Source organism: Ovis canadensis, chromosome 1, assembly GCF_042477335.2.
Source record: "Ovis canadensis isolate MfBH-ARS-UI-01 breed Bighorn chromosome 1, ARS-UI_OviCan_v2, whole genome shotgun sequence".
NCBI classification, from domain to species: Eukaryota; Metazoa; Chordata; class Mammalia; order Artiodactyla; family Bovidae; genus Ovis; species Ovis canadensis.
This window is the reverse complement of record NC_091245.1, coordinates 19,355,140-19,373,755: the sequence shown is the minus strand read 5'-3', so window position 1 is coordinate 19,373,755 and position 18,616 is coordinate 19,355,140. Positions and strand designations below refer to the sequence as shown.

General features: G+C 46.0%; 1 long non-coding RNA gene across 3 annotated transcripts in view; it reads right to left on the bottom strand.

The window, feature by feature from the left end:
- LOC138440152 (uncharacterized) overlaps positions 1 to 18,301 on the bottom strand; it is a 28,680-nt gene extending 10,379 nt beyond the window's left edge. Inside the window, exons 1-3 of one of the 3 annotated variants that reach the window (XR_011256938.1) lie at positions 18,187 to 18,301; positions 4,107 to 4,261; positions 1,228 to 2,387 (exon numbers count right to left, since the gene is read on the bottom strand). This is a non-coding gene — a long non-coding RNA (uncharacterized lncRNA). Of the gene's footprint in view, positions 1 to 1,227; positions 2,388 to 4,106; positions 4,262 to 18,186 lie in introns of those variants that run through there. The other 2 variants (XR_011256934.1, XR_011256935.1) reach the window with 2 other exon arrangements.
- Positions 18,302 to 18,616: the final 315 nt, after the last annotated feature.

The window sequence follows — 18,616 nt, the reverse complement described above, 5'->3', positions numbered from 1 at the left end:
TTATGTTCTTTTCTGATGATAGACATTCTGATAGATTTGAGATAATATCTCATTGTGGTTTTGATTTGCATTTCCCTGATTGATTAGCGATATTGAGCACCTTTTCATGGGCTTGTTGGCCATCTGCATTTCCTCTTTCCAAAAATGTCTATTCAGGTCTTCTGTCCACGTTTAAATTGGGTTGTTTGATTTTTGGTTTTGATGTCAGATTGTATGAGCTGTTTACATATGTTGAATATTAATCCCTTGTCGATCAAATCATTTGCAAATATTTTCTCCTATTCAGTAGGTCGTCTTCATTTTGTCAGTGGTTTCTTTTGCTTTTGTTTCATTAGGTCGCATTTGTTTATTTTTGCTTTTATCTCCTTTACTCTAGGAGGTGAATCAAAAAAAAACCTTGCTGCAATTTACATCAGAGAGTGCCCTGCCTATGTTTTCCTCTAGGAGTTTTATAGTATGCTGTCTTACAGTTAGATGTTTAATCTATTTTGAGTGTATTTTGGTATATGGTGTTAGAGAATGTTCTGATTTCATTGTTTTATATGTAGCTGTCCAGTTTTCCTAGCACCACTTATTGAATAGACTGTCTTTTCTCCATTGTATATTCTTGCCTCCTTTGTTGTAGATTACTTGACCATTAGAGCGTGAGTTTATTTCTAGGCTATCTATCCTGTTCTGTTTATCTATTGTGTCTGTTTTTGTGCCAGTACCATAACAGTTCTTGACTTGTAAACAATATAAAATTCTTTCTAAAGATACCTAGTTAACATACTTTCTCTTAAAACTACAGTAACTATCAACCTATTTTCATATTAAATTATTTGAGAGTTCTTTGTCAGTGTTTTTGTATACAATCAACAGCTTTCAAATCATCATCAATTACTATAGCACTTTACTCATGAAAAATTACATATATATTTATACTTCAACTGACTGGTGGAATTTCAACATATAAAGCAAGAGAAGTACATTTTCACTGAATTGCATCTTAAATAACGCATTTGAAATTGAATATTCAGACATTAATAATCAATCCAAGTAATGTGGCTACTATAGTTATGTTGACAAGATGTGATAGAAATATACACAGTGGGTCATACACAAGTTCAAGGATGTCAGAAATGATATTGAAGTAGGTTGAAGATGACTGTTTTGGGGTAGTGGCATTTGGGGCAATTAAAAAAAACTTTTTTAGTACTTTCTGCATTAATTTTTATGACGAACGTATGTCTTTTAATGATTGTTTATTTAAGAGTCTTTCCACAATCATGATATCACGAATTATTCACTCTTAACCACAAAGACTATTTTCATGTTACACTGCAATGTCAACAAAATATAGCATAAGACTAAAGCTGCACTTGGCGTAAAGATCTGACTCAGTAACATCTCTCTTAAGAGCAGGCAGTTACATGACTTTTTTCATCTTATTGGCATATGATTTAGACACAGTGATGAGTACAATATCAATTTTAAATACATATATCCCATATAATCTCCACTCAGATCAAGAATAGAATAAGTCCAGCCTTGCAGAAGACTCTCTCATGGCTTCTGAAAGTCAGTACCACTTCCGTGGGTGACCTCTACCTGGCCTCTCCCACTGTGCTGGTTAGTTGTGCCAGTTTTTAACTTCCTATAATTGGGATAATACAGCATAGCCTCTAGCATCTGATTTATTTTGGCCAACATTATGTGATCTTCCCTGGTGGCTCAGAGGTTAAAGCGTCTGCCAGCAATGCGGGAGACCTGGGTTTGATCCCTGGGTCAGGAAGATCCCCTGGAGAAGGAAATGGCAACCCACTGCAGTACTCTTGCCTAGAGAATCCCATGGACGGAGAAGCCTGGTAGGCTACAGTCCACAGGGTTGCAAAGAGTCGGACACGACTGGGCGACTTCACTTCACTCCACTTCACGCGTGAGGCTCACCGCTGTGCTTATACTGCCCATGCATCGTTCCTTCTTTGTTGCTGTGTAATATTTCATTGTATGGACACGTCACAATGTATTCCCTCCTTCTGCTGCTGCTGGACTTCCGAGTTGTTTCCAGAGCGGGTTATCATGAAGACAGCTGCTGTGAACACATTCATCCGTGCCTTCTGGTGGACAGAAGCACTTGTTTCCATTGGGCACATGTTCAGGAGGAGAATTGCGGGTCAGGGGTATATGTATGCTTAGTTTTAGGAAATGTTGTGGGAGATTTCTAAAGTCGTTGTACCAGTTAACACTTGCACCAATGATGTAAGATGGTCCTGGCTTTTCCTCATCCTTGACATTACAATATATGGTTTTGGGACTTCCCTGGCAGTCCAGTGGTTACGAATCGGCATTCCCAATGCAGGGGGCATGGCATTCAACCCCTGGCTGGGGAATGAAAATCCCGAATGCTGCAGAGCAAAAAAAAGCCTCGCTGAGTCAATAAAAGTTAAATTTTTCATAAAAGTATATATGATTTTGAAAAGACTGAAAAATAAGTTTATCATTTTTAAATTTGAGGGATATATGTGTATAAAAAGTAAAAGATATCTGATTGCTTGTATATTTGATCTTTTAAAAAAATGTATTAGAGAATAGTTGATTTACAATATTATATTAGTTTTTATCTTAATAAAATAAAAATAATACCTCTAAATTCTGTCTTATGGTAATGATAACCTTATATGCGAGACGGCAAAAGAGACATAGATGTATAGAACAGTCTTTTGGACTCTGTGGGAGAGGGCGAGGGTGGGATGATTTGGGAGAATGGCATTGAAACATGTATGTTATCGTATGTGAAACGAGTCACCAGTCCAGGTTCGATGCATGACACAGGGTGCTCGGGGCTGGTGCACTGGGATGACCCTGAGGGATGGGATGGGGAGAGAGGTGGGAGGGAGATTCAGGAGGGGAAACACATGTACACCTGTGGCGAATTCATGTCAATGTATGGCAAAACTACTATAATATTATAAAGTAATTAGCCTCCAATTAAAATGAATAAATTTATATTTTAAAAAATAAAGAGTTAAAACACATTCAATTAAAATTTTGAACTAAATTTTTAAAAATTATTTCTTTTGAGGGGAAAAAAGGACTGATAATACCAAGAATTGAAAAACACACCAAGTTTTTGTGACAGTAGATGTTGGCAGTGGTTGCTGCTGCTGCTGCTGCGTCGCTTCAGTCGTATCCGACTCTGTGCGACCCCATAGACGGCAGCCCACCAGGCTCCCCCGTCCCTGGGATTCTCCAGGCAAGAATACTGGAGTGGGTTGCCATTTCCTTCTCCAATGCATGAGAGTGAAAAGTGAAAGTGAAGTCGCTCAGTCATGTCCGACCCTTAGTGACCTCATGGACCGCAGCCTTCCAGGTTCCTCCGTCCATGGGATTTTCCAGACAAGAGTACTGGAGTGGGGTGCCATTGCCTTCTCCTTGGCAGTGGTATACTGGTAACTGTTTAACAACTGGCTCACTAGGAAAGAAAGCGTGATTTGTAGAAGTTGCCAGTTTCTGTGGGATAAATACTTTTACCATGGCTGACTCTCACACATTGTTGGTAGGAGTGTAAATTGCTACAACCGCTTTATAAAACCATTTGATGATATCTGTTAAAGTTGAATGTATGCAAATGCAGGGAAATAGCAATCCCCAACCCTAGGTACGTGTACCAAAATATTTATATTTTCAGGTCATCAAAAACTGAAAAACTAGAATGAATAAATAGTTGTGTATTCATGCAATGGAATACTCTACAGCGATAAGAACGAATAAGCTGCTATTACACGTCGCAACATGAATGAATCTCACACATACAAAAGCATATATACTGTCTAACTCTAACTATAAAAAGTTCAGAAACAAGCAAGACTGCTGTGGGGGGTCAGAAGTCAGGGTAGCGGCTGCTTTGGGAAGGACAGAGAAGGTAGTGATCAGGAGCGTCTTTCCTGGATGGTTACTGTGTGGACTGAACGTTTGTGTTCCCTCAATTTATGCTCAAGTTCAGTTCAGTGTTTATGTGTTAAAATTTATGCGTTGAAACCCTAACCCCTAATATAATGATATTGTTACCGAGTCCAAGCTCATACTGCTCATCACATGACAGGTGTCCCAAAGACCCATCTTACCCGAGTTAGAATTCAGGCTTCTTTTATACTGAAAGGGTAGGGGATGTGGCTGGTTGTTGCAAACTTCTTGGTGCTGACCAGATCCCAGGGGGAATGTGATATCCTTTGGTCTTGTAGCTGTCTACTCTAGGTCTTGTCACCATATTCCTATAAATCTCCAAAAGAGAAAAATTATCTCTATATGAGTGAAAATTGTGATATCTTTACTAGTCAAGCCTGGGAGTCAGAGCCCTGGAAAGGAGCTAGGATGTGTGTTTCAGGCTGTAGGTGGCATTCCTTTCCAGGGTGCAGAGCCAGCAGGAGTGAGCACAGGAAACAGAACACAAAGGTTAGAGCTAAAGCAATAGCTCCAATATGGAGTCAAGTTTGCTCTCTGTTACATTATGAGGTGGGGCTTGGGGGAGGTACGTGCGTGGGTTTAGAAGAGATCATGAGGCGAGGCCTCCATAATGGGATTCGTGTTTTATGAGAAGAAACCAAAAACTTTCTCTCTCCATCGTTCTCTCCCTTTGTCCCTCCCCACCATGTGTACACATAGCAAAAAGGTGACTTTCTGCAAGCCAGGAAGCCAGGAAGAAGGCTCTCACCAAGAACTGAATCTGCCAGCACCGTGATCTTAGACATCCCAGCCTTCAGAGATGTGACAAATAAATGCCTGCAGTTTGAACCTCCCCATGTATGGTATTTTATTACGACCAGAACAGACTAAAAAAGTTATGTTTGCACAGGTGTGTTCAAGTTATAATGGTGTATTAATGAGAAATTTCAATTAAATTTTATTAAACTAATGGATTATTTGCACACACAAAACCAAAAAATCTTCACATCTTTATCAGAATAAATCAGCTTTTTCAATGTCTCTTAATTCATAGATAAATCTTACTGCGTTCATAAATGAAACAAATTATACCTTGGCCAGTTAAACACATAAAGACAATTTTGCCAAGAGCAATTTAGGCTCATAATAGAGCAATTCATTTACATACTTAAGAGAAGCCATTCAAGCGAACAGAATATTTTCTAAATCCCCAGATACTAATTTTTAACCAACTAGCTCTAAATCCAGTTGGATCAAAGACAATTTCTCACTGGAAACAAAGAGTGTGCTACCCTCTCAGAAGGAGAAAAAGTTAAACATATATTTAAAGACAAAAATATTCACCATTAAGATGAAATCTCTAACTCATCTCCTCTTACACGCCCTTCCCCCCAAACCCTTCTATTTTCCCATCCTGACAAAAACGTCCTTTTATTTACTGTGGGTATACTATCTCTTGGTCCTTCTCTTGTTTTGCTTTGTTTTGTTTTATTAAATAATGGCACAGCACTTTTTATTTCTTGTTTCGGGTGAATCAAGGGAATCAGTGGGTTTGGAGTATTTCTCAGTTTAACTGACATCTAGAATCACCCAGGCAGACATCCAGTTCTGCTTGGAAAGTTACTGGCTGTGCCTTCTTATTTAAATCATCTTACTTAGTCCACATCAAGCCGGCGGCGGGGTGGAGGGTGGGGGTTGGGGGGGAAGTTCCTATCTCCACAGGCTTTGGTTTTCTCACATTTTAAATAAGATCCTTGGGTTATTGCCATCAACTACTCCCACATCTTTCTTCTCTAACCATTTCCTGATTTCTGCATGGTGAAGTAGGCGAAGCTGCATAGCTCCCAACACACACACACACACACACACACACACACACACAGTGTTTCTTATGGGCCGGCTTCCCAAACACTCTGGAAACCAACCTCTTGGTTTAAAAAAAACAAAAAACAAAAAACAAAAAGACCCAACTTGCCACATCCAGTCTGATATTGTGTAAATTCACAAAGTGTCCACTAGAGAGCAATATAACCCCACCTCTGATGCTGAATTCCCCAAGGGAAATTTCCTCTTCCTATTCAACCCACTCACATGCTTTCATCTGATTATTCCTTATACCAAGCACCTAAGAAGGATTAAGTGATATGAATAAGAATGTAAGTAGCACACCTATCCATCTATGCCCCTCGTCTGGCACCCTTGGCTCTAGGGCAAGACAACTCTCATAATGCAGGCATTCTTTCCCTCAAGATGCGTGCAACAGACAGCAGATGTATTATTAGTGAATTATTGACTTGACTGTGCTGTAACCCTATCAGTGCTTCGTGAAAAGTTGAAAGGTTGGGTCATCATCCGAAGAATTTGTCAACCATGGCACCTATCTCAAGACCAGGCCAGATTCTATCTAGACTTAGTCCTGCTCATCACCAAGGGCCCTTCCTCCCTTCTACCCCACCCTTCACCCCAGGACCAGCTCTTATTGTTTTCTCTCACCAAGAAAATCACAACCATTCTCTCATTAGCCCACTCAAAACACCAGATGACTAATGACTAATGCAATTGCTTTATCTTAGGAAAAGAAAAATGAGCAACTGTTTGTAATGAAAATGCTTCTGTGATTGCATCTTATGAACAAATACAATGTTGCTTCTTATTGCACATTTTAAAATAAAACCTGATATATCTAAACATAAACATTCAAGATGGTGACTGTGACGGAAAGGTGCATCTTTTTAAACCAGACTGCCTTGATCCAATCTTGGGTTTGCAAGTTACTGAACCTCTGGGCATCCGTTTCCTTAGCTGTTAAAAGAGGAAAGTAAGAGTTCTATCCCAGAGAGTTGTCATGAAAAATTTGTTCTTGTTGTTGTTTAGTTGCTAAGTTATGTCTGACTGTTTGCGACCCTATGGACCATAGCTCTCTAGGCACCTCTGTCCATGGGATTTCACAGGCAACAGTACTGGAGTCGGTTGCCATTTCCTTCTCCAGGCAATCTTCCTGACTCAAGGATCAAACCTTGGTCTCCTGAATTGCAGGCAGATACTTTACTGCTAAGCTTGCAGGGAAGTCCTCCTGGTGAACAGAAGAGTTAATCTATTTACATGGTATTCTGCAAAACGTGGGTGGTCAGGTGACCCAGACTTAGCCTATCAGAGCCATTTCTTTGGGATGTATAGGTATTTGTCTCTTTTCCTCAGAAATAACTATGCCTGCATGACATGAAGAGACCGACTGAGACCTGGGACCTGGGACCCTTTGCTGCAATGCTTGCATCTGGACAAACGTTCCTGGAGCAACAAAAATACAAAGAAACTGTTAGGCATGAGAAATACCCATGCACATGCAGTTAGGGCAAATTATGGACAACAAGATATAAAAAGGCCAGAAACCCAACTGCCACTTCTAAAGAGCTGGGAACGAAAGCCGGGGTCAGGAGCAAAAGCAGGGTACTCCACATGCCGCCTGCACTCAACAGCACCTAGGGGTGGGCAAACCACCCAAGCCACCCCTCTGGCCCAGCCCCTGACATACCCCTAACTTCACCCCATGCACGGAACCACCTTGCCCTCCCTGCTCAGGGAGCCAGCAAGGGAAACTTATTTGTTTTCGTTTCCCCTTGCTGCAGTAGAAGCCCCAGTAAAGCCCTTGCCTGAATTTCTTGTCTGGTCTCTTATTTTTTACTGAGTAAGGAAGGCCAGTACTTTGGCTGACTGATGCAAAGGGCTGACTCACTGGATAAGACTCTGATGAGGGCAGGAGATTGAGAGCAGGATCAGGGGACACCAGAGGATGAGATGGTTGGATGGTGTCACCAACTCAGTGGATGTGAGTTTGAGCAAACTGCAGCAGATAGTGAAGGACAGGGAAGCCTGGCGTGCTGCAATCCATGGGGTTGCAGAGGCGTACACAATTTAGGGACTGACCCACAAGGAAGGCCAAGAACCTGGTCGGTAACTATAAGACAGGAGCGCTTTCGGCCATGTGCTTTCCTGATGGAAGAAGCCTTTCTGAAGTAGACACCGTAACGAGGAAGGGAGAGAACATTTGAGTCACAGAATTTAAACCTACCCTTGTTCTCTCCAGGCCTGAGTCAAAAAACACCACCTACTCTGTGCCAGGCCCAATTCTAAACACTTGACAAAAGTCAGCTCAGCAATCCCAACACTCCAGAAGGGTACTGCCTGGGTACTCCACGTTAGACATAAAAAGATTCATCCAGAGTTGCAGAGGACAGGGGCTAGGATTTCAGCTTGGCAGTCGGGTTTCAGAGTTGGCCCCCACATTTAGGTCCGCGTGTGGGACCAGCCTGTGCACATGGCCTGGGAAGCAATATCCTGGCTCTGCATGCTACAGGCTAAGAGCACACCTTCCCATCAGATGAGACGACCGAATGTGTCTCCACACACAGCCAAATGTCCCTGGAGGGGAGGGACCAATTGCCCTAGTTAAGAACCAGTGCTGTCCCTTGGCTGCCCAAGAACTCATTTTGAATCGCTCTCTGAGTTACCAGATCCTGTGTTAGCCACAACTCAGAGTCACCCAATCTGTGCGTACAAACAACCCAACGTCCCTCAAACCTGGGCCACCAGCCACGCGTTACCCCCTGAGACCCTGTGCTAAGACCTCACGTCACCAACCAGTCTGTGTCTCCAAAGACTTGCTGTCACCCACGGCCTTGTCACTGAGGTCTCTGTAGCCCACTTCCTAGTGGTATTCGTGCCCTTCTGTCAACCCACCAGAGTTTCAGGGAATCAGGGCCACACAGCTCTTCACAAAGACAAGACACAAAAGACACGTGGAGTCAGGGAGACCAAAACACAAAGGCACCACACAAGGCAAGGTGGGCAGAGGAGTCCCAGAAGCAGAGAGATTCACAGAGACAGGGCCGGAGAGAGGCCTGACCCCCGGGGCCACAGCTGGTTACGCTAAATGGGTCACTGGAGACCTATCAAGGCCTTCCCCCTACCCTCACCTCTGCATTAGACTTAGGGGTGCAGAGGCTAGAGTTCCGAGGGTAAGGAGCTTAGGCCCAGCGTGACAGCTAATCGCCTGCACAAGGCCTCTGGCTAGGTCACCGAGCCCTGAGCAGCCCCCGCCTCGCACAGTCACTCCCCTGCTCCTCCCATCAAGGTACTCGGTTGACAAGGTCGCATCCCTAATGCGTCTCAGCCCAGAGGGGCAGAGGCAAGGGGTCAGCCCCTCCCCCTGCCTCCCCTCCAGCTCTGCCACCAGAACACCCGCAGGATACTGTTCACCAGCATCCAGAGTGCTGGGGAGGGGAGGGCCTGGACAGAGAGCCTGAATTTCCTCTTGGATTGTGTTGGCAAGGACCTGGCTGAGACCACAGAAACTTCCTTTCCTGAGTTGAGAGACACAGTGGGGAGCGGAAGGTCCCTGCTGGTCTGGATCTCCCAGTCCTCAGGGCCCCTGAACATGACCACGCTGAGAGGAACAGGCCTATGTTTTGAAGCAATAAAAGACTTTAAAGCAGCCCCACCCGACTCCCATCCTGTCTGGCCTGGTTGCTATGGTGATGCCCCAGTTGCTCCAGAGGCGGCTGCTGGTCCTTGAAGTGGGGTTGGTGGGGGCTGTGGATCCTGAGCTGAAGTGGGCTGGGGTGAGAGGTCAGCACTGTCTGAGAACATTCCTGGCTGTGGCTGGGGGCCGACAGCCCCAAGGTTCCTCTCCATGCCTGCTTCTCTTGGCTCACACACCATCTCTACCCACTGCCCTCACCCTCCAGACCCCACTTCTGCTGCTCCCTAAAAAGAGTCTGAACCCACCCAGAATCCTGGAGTCTGAACCCACCCAGATCTCAGCTCCAGAAGTGAGGTTCTGGTGTGATGGCGGATCACAGGGCTCAGGTATATAAGATGCAGTGAGGAGCTCAAGCCTGTTGCCCCAGGTAAGGGCTGAGAGAGACCATTGGAGAGAATGTGGGGGTGAAGGCTCGGCATAAAACTTCTGGAAATAGTCCAGGCAAGACATCATCAGCAGGGCTCAGACATGCTCTCAGCATGGGGGCGTCTCACGGGGCCAGGACCCAAACGTCCTCAGGGCTCGGGTACAGATCTGTGCTCCTGTCTCCCTTCAGTGGTAATTTATTACTAAGAACAATTGTTCAAGTACCAGATTCAGCTGGGCAACTTTTTGAATGTGTGAATTAAAAGGGCTTTAAAGTCATTTCCATTCCTAGAGGCTTCTCCTAACCCCTCTGAGGTTGAGTTTTCTTACCTATAAAATGACATAGTTTCTAGCCTGTAGAATCATTGTGAGGATTAAATGAGAAAAAAATATAAAGTTAACACAGTACTCAACAAATAATCACTTTTTAAAAGGGTGTTTAGAAACAGAAGAGATGGGATGAGAAAGAGCTCCAGTAATTACACACAGTCCAGCCAGACAACCTGCCAATGTCATCACTCCTGGAGGCAGGAGCTACTGAGGGATCAATTTTTCTTCTCATGAAGGAAGACCAGGTTGTACAGGGAGAAGGTGACAAGGTGAACATTCCACAAGGGAAAGAAAATGCCACCAGGCACACCGTGAAAATGCTGAAAATCTGTGACTTTTTTGCATTGTGATGGAAGCAGTCAAAGAAGCTTATTCTTTAATAGTACATTAATAATGACAAAGAAAAAATAAAGTCTCTTTTTTTAAAAAAATGAGATAAAATTAACATATAACCTTGTGTACATTTAAAGGGACCACATATTAATTTGATACATCTATATATTGCAGTGTGATAGCCATTGTAGCATTGGCTAACACCTCTATCATTTTATATAATCATTATTATTATAGGGACAAATAAGATCTAGTTTCTTAGCAAGTTTTAAAATACAGTTTTGTCCTTTTTTAAGTAAAACTCTAATTCAGTGGTTCTCAAAGTTTTTCATCTTAGGACCCTTTACACTTAAAAGTAATTGAGGACCTTACTGTATAATCTTAAAGGTCCATGGCTCAGATGGTAAAGAATCTGCCTGCAATGGAAGAAACCCAGGTTTAGTCCCTGGGTCTGGAAGATCCACTGGAGGAGGGCATGGCGATCCACTTCAGTATTATTGCCAAGAGAATCCCATGGACAGAGAAGCCTGGAGGGCTACAGTCCGCGGGTTGCAGAGTCAGACACGACTGAATGATTAACACTTTCTTTCACTGTCTAGCACAGGGAAATCTGCTTAATGTTATGTGGCAGCCTGGATGGGAGGCGAGTTTGGGGGAGAATGGATACATGTATATCTATGGTTGAGTCCCTTTGCTGTCCACCTGAAACTATCACAACATTGTTAATTGGCTATACTTCAATATAAAATAAAAAGGTTTTTTTTTTTAATTGAGGACACAAAAATTTTTGTTTGAGTTTTATCTATTGATATTCATACTGATTCATACTGATTCTCATACCTGCTTTTGTATTCAATCTATTGCAGTAAATGGTTTTGGTTGCAAGATGTGAAGGAAACTCAGCTTCACAATATATGTAGTTGGAAAAGAGAGAAATTAATAGTCTTTTCGGGCTTCGCAGGTGGCTCAGCACTGTAGAACCCACCTGCTGACGCAGGAGACACTGGTTTGGTCCCTGGAATGCGAAGATCCCCTGGAGAAGGAAATGGCAACCCACTCCAGTATTCTTGCCTGGAGAATCCCACGGACAAAGGAGCCTGGAGGGCTGCAGTCGAAAAAGTTTGAGAAAGAGTCGAGCGCGGGTGAGCCACTTCACAACTATAGTCTTTTAGTTTGCTGTGGCTGAAGCAACAGTTAGAACTGGAATGGAACAACAGACTGGTTCCAAATAGGGAAAGGAGTACATCAAGGCTGTATATTGTCACCCTGCTTATTTAACTTCTATGCAGAGTACATCATGAGAGACGCTGGACTGGAAGAAGCACAAGCTGGAATCAAGATTGCCAGAAGAAATATCAATAACCTCAGATATGCAGATGACACCACCCTTATGGCAGAAAGTGAAGAGGAACTAAAAAGCCTCTTGATGAAAGTGAAAGAGGAGAGTGAAAAAGTTGGCTTAAAGCTCAACATTCAGAAAACGAAGATCATGGCATCTGGTCCCATTACTTCATGGGAAATAGATGGGGAAACAGTGGAAACAGTGTCAGACTTTATTTTTGGATGGTGACTGCAGCCATGAAATTTTCTTCCTACTCCTTGGAAGAAAAGTTATGACCAACCTAGATAGCATATTCAAAAGCAGAGACATTACTTTGCCGAATAAGGTCCATCTAGTCAAGGCTATGGTTTTTCCTGTGGTCATGTATGGATGTGAGAGTTGGACTGTGAAGAAGGCTGAGCGCCAAAGAATTGATGCTTTTGAACTGTGGTGTTGGAGAAGACTCTTGAGAGTCCCTTGGACTGCAAGGAGATCCAATCAGTCCATTCTGAAGGAGGTCAACCCTGGGATTTCTTTGGAGGGAATGATGCTAAAGCTGAAACTCTAGTACTTTGGCTACCTCATGCGAAGAGTTGACTCACTGGAAAAGACTCTGATGCTGGGAGGGATTAGAGGCAGGAGAAGAAGGGGACAACAGAGGATGAGATGGCTGGATGGCATCACGGACTCGATGGACGTGAGTCTGAGTGAACTCCGGGAGATGGTGATAGACAGGGAGGCCTGGCGTGCTGCGATTCATGGGGTCGCAAAGAGTCGGACACGACTGAGCGACTGAACTGAACTGAACGGATTCCTCTCTGATACTACACCAAAACTCAACAGGTGTCATTTCTTAAACATTAGTGACAGTGTGGAATCTGAAACTATATCAACGAACCGATTATATTCTATTAAAATCCACTGGTCCGTCTTGCATTTTGAATGGTTCTTTTATCTGTGCACGTTTCTGTAACTTGTACCCTGGTCATTCGGAAAATACTGGCTCACTGAGTTAGTTATCAGCTCTTCCAAATGTTGACACATCTCATTATACACAATACCCAACAACCAACCAACCAACAAAACACAAATCCAAACAAACAAAAAATCCTGTACGTTCATTAATGTCATTACCAATCTCATCAAACTTGGGAAGCTTTCAAACTCATGGTAGCAGATGGAAGTTTTCCAAACTCTAATTTTCACTTGAAAGCTCTAATTGTATCACTGACCAAAACACTAATAGTTTTCTTCCCTTGAAGTGACAGGCTCATTCCATTCACTTTTGAGAAAATCATGCCCAAAACTCAAGTCTGAATAACTATTTTTGTCATATGCTCTTTTAAGTGAAAGTAGCCAGTCAGTGAGAAAAGTGACTTTCGGCTCACAACTCAATCGTTTTGAGTGCTTTTCCTGGAGATAACTATCAGACTTCTTTATGCACACTTCCCCTTTGTCAGATGTAGTCAAGAGTCGAGATTTAATAAAATTTATAATTTTGTTGCTTTATCAACAGCAAAATTGGCCTTTCCTTCTCTTTTTTTTGTACTGAGCTCGCACAGTGGCTGGGAAAAAAAAGAGAGAGAGACTGCTGGTACAGTTGGGAGCCATGCCTTGATTCCTATTTGGGTGCCAGCAGTCCTACCCGCTGCTGCTCTGTGTCATCAGTGCAAATATCAACCAAGTGAAAATGGAAAAGAACAATTTAGTAGTATTATGAACATCATTTTTGCCAAGACCTGGAGAATGGATAAGAACTGACACGTGAATTCAAATGAAAGAATTAGAATAACTATATCTACTTTTCTTTTTCTTAAATGATTTTTTAAAGGAGTTATCACTCAAAGGTTTATAAAACGCTCTCACAAATATCCTATGGAAAAACTGAAAGCCACTTCCATTGGCGGCACTATTTGCTTTACTTCCTCCAAAAAAAGTGGGGGAGAGGGGAGGATTAAGAACTGGGAGGCCCAAGGGAGTGTATCAGGCATGTTGAGCCATCCATCAAGTGTGTCATGGTGAGCACACACAGTTCTGGGACCACAAAGGCAAGCGGTGCTGGGAACTCAGGGCCCTCGGTCAGCTTCCCCCACACAATCTCGCTAGCTAGCCACACACCCCCCGACAACAGTCACACACACACACACACAGCTGCACTTTGCCATGGCTAATTTCACACAACATAAACGCCCAGCTTAACTATGGTTACACTCACACAATACAATCATACAGCCACGCAAAACACCTCCATGGTCAAACACCCAACCTCACTGTGCTCAAAACCAAGTCACACGATTTTGTATTCACAGTTGAAGAATTTCAATGAGCACACACCCAGGCATCGCTGCAATCCAGTTATCAGTATGGCACATAAAACTCTGGGTCGCCACATGACCGTGTGTGTATGTTGTTCGCAAGGTAAGAGCATAGGTTTTGGAGACTGGCCAACCTGGGTTCAAGCTCAGGTTCTGCCACTTAGATTAGTTCTTTCACCTTGGGCAAATTATGTAACCTGCCTGAGCCTCAGTTCTAGAAAATGAGGATAATTCCTACCTTGGAAACATGATGTGAGGCAGGCATAAAGACAGCACTTTGTCTGGACAGATGTATCCTAGGGATAAGCTGTAACTGCCATGGATGGATTTTGTCACCAGAGGGCACCAGGGCTCCAAGATGTCAGTGCGGGCACTGGAAAGAAATCCTGCCAGGAAGCCCAGGATTCCTGGGGAGTCTGGAGTCAAGCGCAGACTGGGATGGCATGGGGATGGGGCTGCACAGACTCTGGAAACCCCAGCAAGGCTCAGGCCAGCCGAGGGCTGCTCCTGGGCCAGGTGGGCCCCTGATAGGATCCTGGCCTTCCCTAAGAAGGAGGATGAGCACTCACTATGTACCAGGCCCTCTTCCGTGCCTACTTCACCCTATTTAATCCCCACAACAGTACTGTGATTGGTAGCCGCTACTGATAGTCTTCTGTTGAGGGATATTGAGGAAAGCGAGGTTCTGGTTTACCTGGCTATCAAGTGGAAGTTCTGGGATAAGAAAGCAGGCAGCCATGGCTGTCTTGGGGACCCCTCCCATCCCCTTTCTGGGGCTCTGCCATGGCTCCCTGACCCTGGCTGTCTGCCCTGGAGCTCAGCCAGCCCCAGCTGACCCTTTCCCCTCTTCCAGCCTGCTCCCGGCCTGCTCCCTGAGCTAGTCCATGGGTAAGCGGCTTATCAGGCATGTGGGGAAGACTGATAAGGCAGGGCCCCCCAGTAAACCTTATCCAGCCTCGCCATCCTCAGCTGCTGGGAGTTGTGGGGTGCTGCCAGCAGATGGAGACCCACCCACTCGGGCCGCCAGACACCACCCACTTGGGGCCCAGTGTCACTCCCCATCATGTCACAGCTCCCTGTGATGTCATCATTGGTAGGCACATCATGGCTTAGTTCCTCCTCCCAGTCTGAAAGGGTTACTCAGACAGGACCCAGGGAAGCAGAGTCAGACAGGAGCCTTACCCAGGCTCCAGGTCAGCAAGCTGGGTTGGGCTGGACTGGGAGGAGGGGGTGGTGTCTCAGGATTCTCCCCAGGGTGGATGGCTATTTTTGGTGTTGGCTGCTCCACTTATAGCCACTCCTCCCAATCCAAGGAGGCTCTGGGTTCAGCAGGGGCAGGGGCAGTGGGAGGAATCTCTCATCCGTCAACAGGACGGCTCTGGGTGTCAGGCTCTAGCCCAGAACTAGCCTCCTGCTCCTCACAGGGAGGCCTGATCCGGCGGAATAGAGACCTTACCTCCACCCCTTAAAAAAGCAGTGAGGCAGAGATGGCCTGATGGAGAGACATAGTCAGACTCACTTTGACCGTCAGACACATCAACTTGTTGACGGTCTGTGCTCACAGCCTGACATCCACATTCTCGCAGGCCAGCAGCCATTCATTCTCACAGCCAAGCCCTTGACTACACGTGGGCCTCAGAGACATGCTGTCTCACACCAGCACGTGACATACACATGGTCACGTTCCCATATGCAGGAGTTCCTTTCCTCTCAGGGCTGAGTTCCTAGAAATCAGCACAGTTCCCAGCACAGAGTAGATGTACATTCATACGTGGTGAGTAAGTGGACATTCACTTACACAGGTCATGTGACATGGGGTGGGGAGGGACCGGAGGAAAAGTCACCAGTCTCCATCCCACTTCAGGACAGGATGAGAGCATCAGGGAAGCATCGCTGCTGCTTCCAGCACCACCCCTGGCCCAGCTTCCGTGATAGCCTCTCCTCAGACAGTGCCAGTCACTGGAGGGACCTGGGTCAACAGGGCCACCACTCCCCCAACTCCAGATTCCTTCCCAGTGAATTGGCACTCAGAGCGCTGGATGTTAGGAACCCCAGAGGCCTAGACATGAGGTGCCCTGGGCATTTAGGGCCTCTGGGTGCTGGGAACTCTAGGTTTCGGGTTCGCTGTGGTGTTCAGAGCTCTGGCACCCTTGGCGTTGGGAATCTTGGATTTCGAGAGCTCTAAGGTATTCAGACATCTGAACACTGAATGCTCTGGACATCAGAGCTGTACCCCAGACAGGCCAAAGTCAACGTTTCCAATCTCTCTTTCTAATTTTACCTGCAGTTGCTGAGATCCAGCCTGGGCCCCTGCTCTGATTCCTGTAATTGGCTCATGCTGCCCACCTGGACCAGGGCCAGAGAAAACACAGCAGGATGGGCTGAAGGGTACACGGAGCCCCAGAGGCAGCTCTTGGATCTGGAACCAACCTAGATCCCTCCCTTGCATTGGGACAGGGTAGGGAAGGTGCTAGGCACTGACCACTAGGCATTCAAGGGAGGAAGAAACTAAAAGCAAAGTCCAGGGGGCTTCTGCAGCTCCTGAGGCTGAGTCTTCAAGTCTGGTCAGGCCAGGCTGTAACTCAAAGCAATATCCACCCTTCCCCCACTTCTCTGCAGGGTCTCCCGGCACCCCTCCACCAAATGCCCAGTGCCACCAGCTCCTACAATGCCTTCCAGAAGTGGCCTATGTCTGGCCTGATCCCTCATCCCACCAGAAACACACCTAAGCACACTCTGTGCCACCCAACAGAGGCCTTGCTTCTTCGGGCTGATGATGACAAGTGAAACCAGTCAGCACCAGGGGATCTGACGTGGACCCAGCCCTCCCAGGAAATAGCACTGCAACGGGAGGCTCCTGAGACACGCCTTAGACCACAGTGGGTGGGGCCCGACCGCTGCCTGCCCTCTTGCTGCCCTGCCCAGGAAGAAGCCAGCCAGGGAGATGTCTTACCCATTGGTCCTCCCCTCTGTCCTCTGGCCTGATCCCCCTCCTCTCCCCACGGTGGCTCAGGCTAGCCATGCCCTTCCCATCCTGTGGGCCAGCGGTCTAGGGTGGGGAGCTCACGGTGGGGGTGAAGCCATCTTGGCTCTGACCTGGGCTAGGCCCAAACCTGCCTCCCTTGGGGCCTTATTCTGGAAGAAAACAGCTGCTTTAGTCTCCGACTTGTGGAGACAGACGACTTTTCAAACCAGAATCTTTCTCCTAAGCTTTTCCTCAGGACTCACCTCATTGTGCATCTGCTTGAAGCCCTTTCTAGATAAAAATGGGTAAAGTGCACAGATCTATAAGTCTCTGTATATATGCAAATGTACTTTGTGTGATGTCATCAGTCTAGCAAAACCCATGTGGGCAACATTGCCAACTTTCCCAATTCCCCAGGGAAAATCTATTTCCCCCCACCCCATGGGCTAAAGTGTGAGACTGTCTCTCTGCCCCAGGATTCATCCCAAATGCACCTTCTCCCTGACTCAGGACTGAGCCCTGAAGCTCTCCTCCCTTTCGCTTCTCCCAATCCCAGCCCACTCCCCCTCACCCCCCCCCCACCCCTGCTTTGTGTGGAGTCCTTAGAGTGGGGTGGCCACGTTGGTCCCAGAAGCTTCACTGACACTCAGTGCTCTTTTCTCAGGGGCCCCCAGCCCCAGTCTACTCCTTCAAGGGGAATGGAAGCCACTGTCCCACCCTCCTATTCTTCCTTGTCCCCACTCCACTCCATGGAGGATCTTCCAGCAGCCTCCATCCTGTCTTCCCTGTGTCCTGGCCCTTTATGACAAGCCCCAGCAGGAGGGAGGGAGAGACCAGTAAGAGAATTTACATCCCAGCAGGACAGGCAGAGGGAGGGAGGCTTGGATCACAGGGGCCCAGTCCCCAGAGTTGGGCACACATGCACACTGAGACCCCACTGCCCCACAAACACAGATCCATCTACACAAATGCACAAGGGCAGGGGGCATGGGGGCCACAGACTGCTCAGGAAGAGGACACACACACGTAAGACACATGCAGTTCATTCATAGAAAACAAATCACAAACAAGCTATAAAATACAAATCACAAACCTGCAAGGCTGGGGACAAAGTAAAAATGAAAATACTCTTGCTGATGAGAGTAATGTCTCCAAATCGTCCCGGTTCTAACCAAGCCTCTAATGTGAATAAGTTATAAGTTCTGAGTGGTTGGGGCCCGGAGAAGCCTGGTGGAACGGATTGGCGTTCCTTGGCAGGAAGTGTCAGTGCCTGATACCTGCTATCTTGCTCAGAGCCTCTGTAAATAAAGTGGAATCTCACTTGTCAACTGATCTTATTTGAGTTTGGCATGTGCGAATCAGCTTTTTGGAGGCTGACTATCCCCAGGGAACAAAGAAACTGGTTTCCTGGGCAGACAAGAGTGAGGACAGACTCAGGGTGCAGAGAAGAGACTGGTCCCTTCCTGAGCATATGCTGGGGCGACAACAGTCCCCTGACGGCCGGTACTAACTGGCCCTTCTCC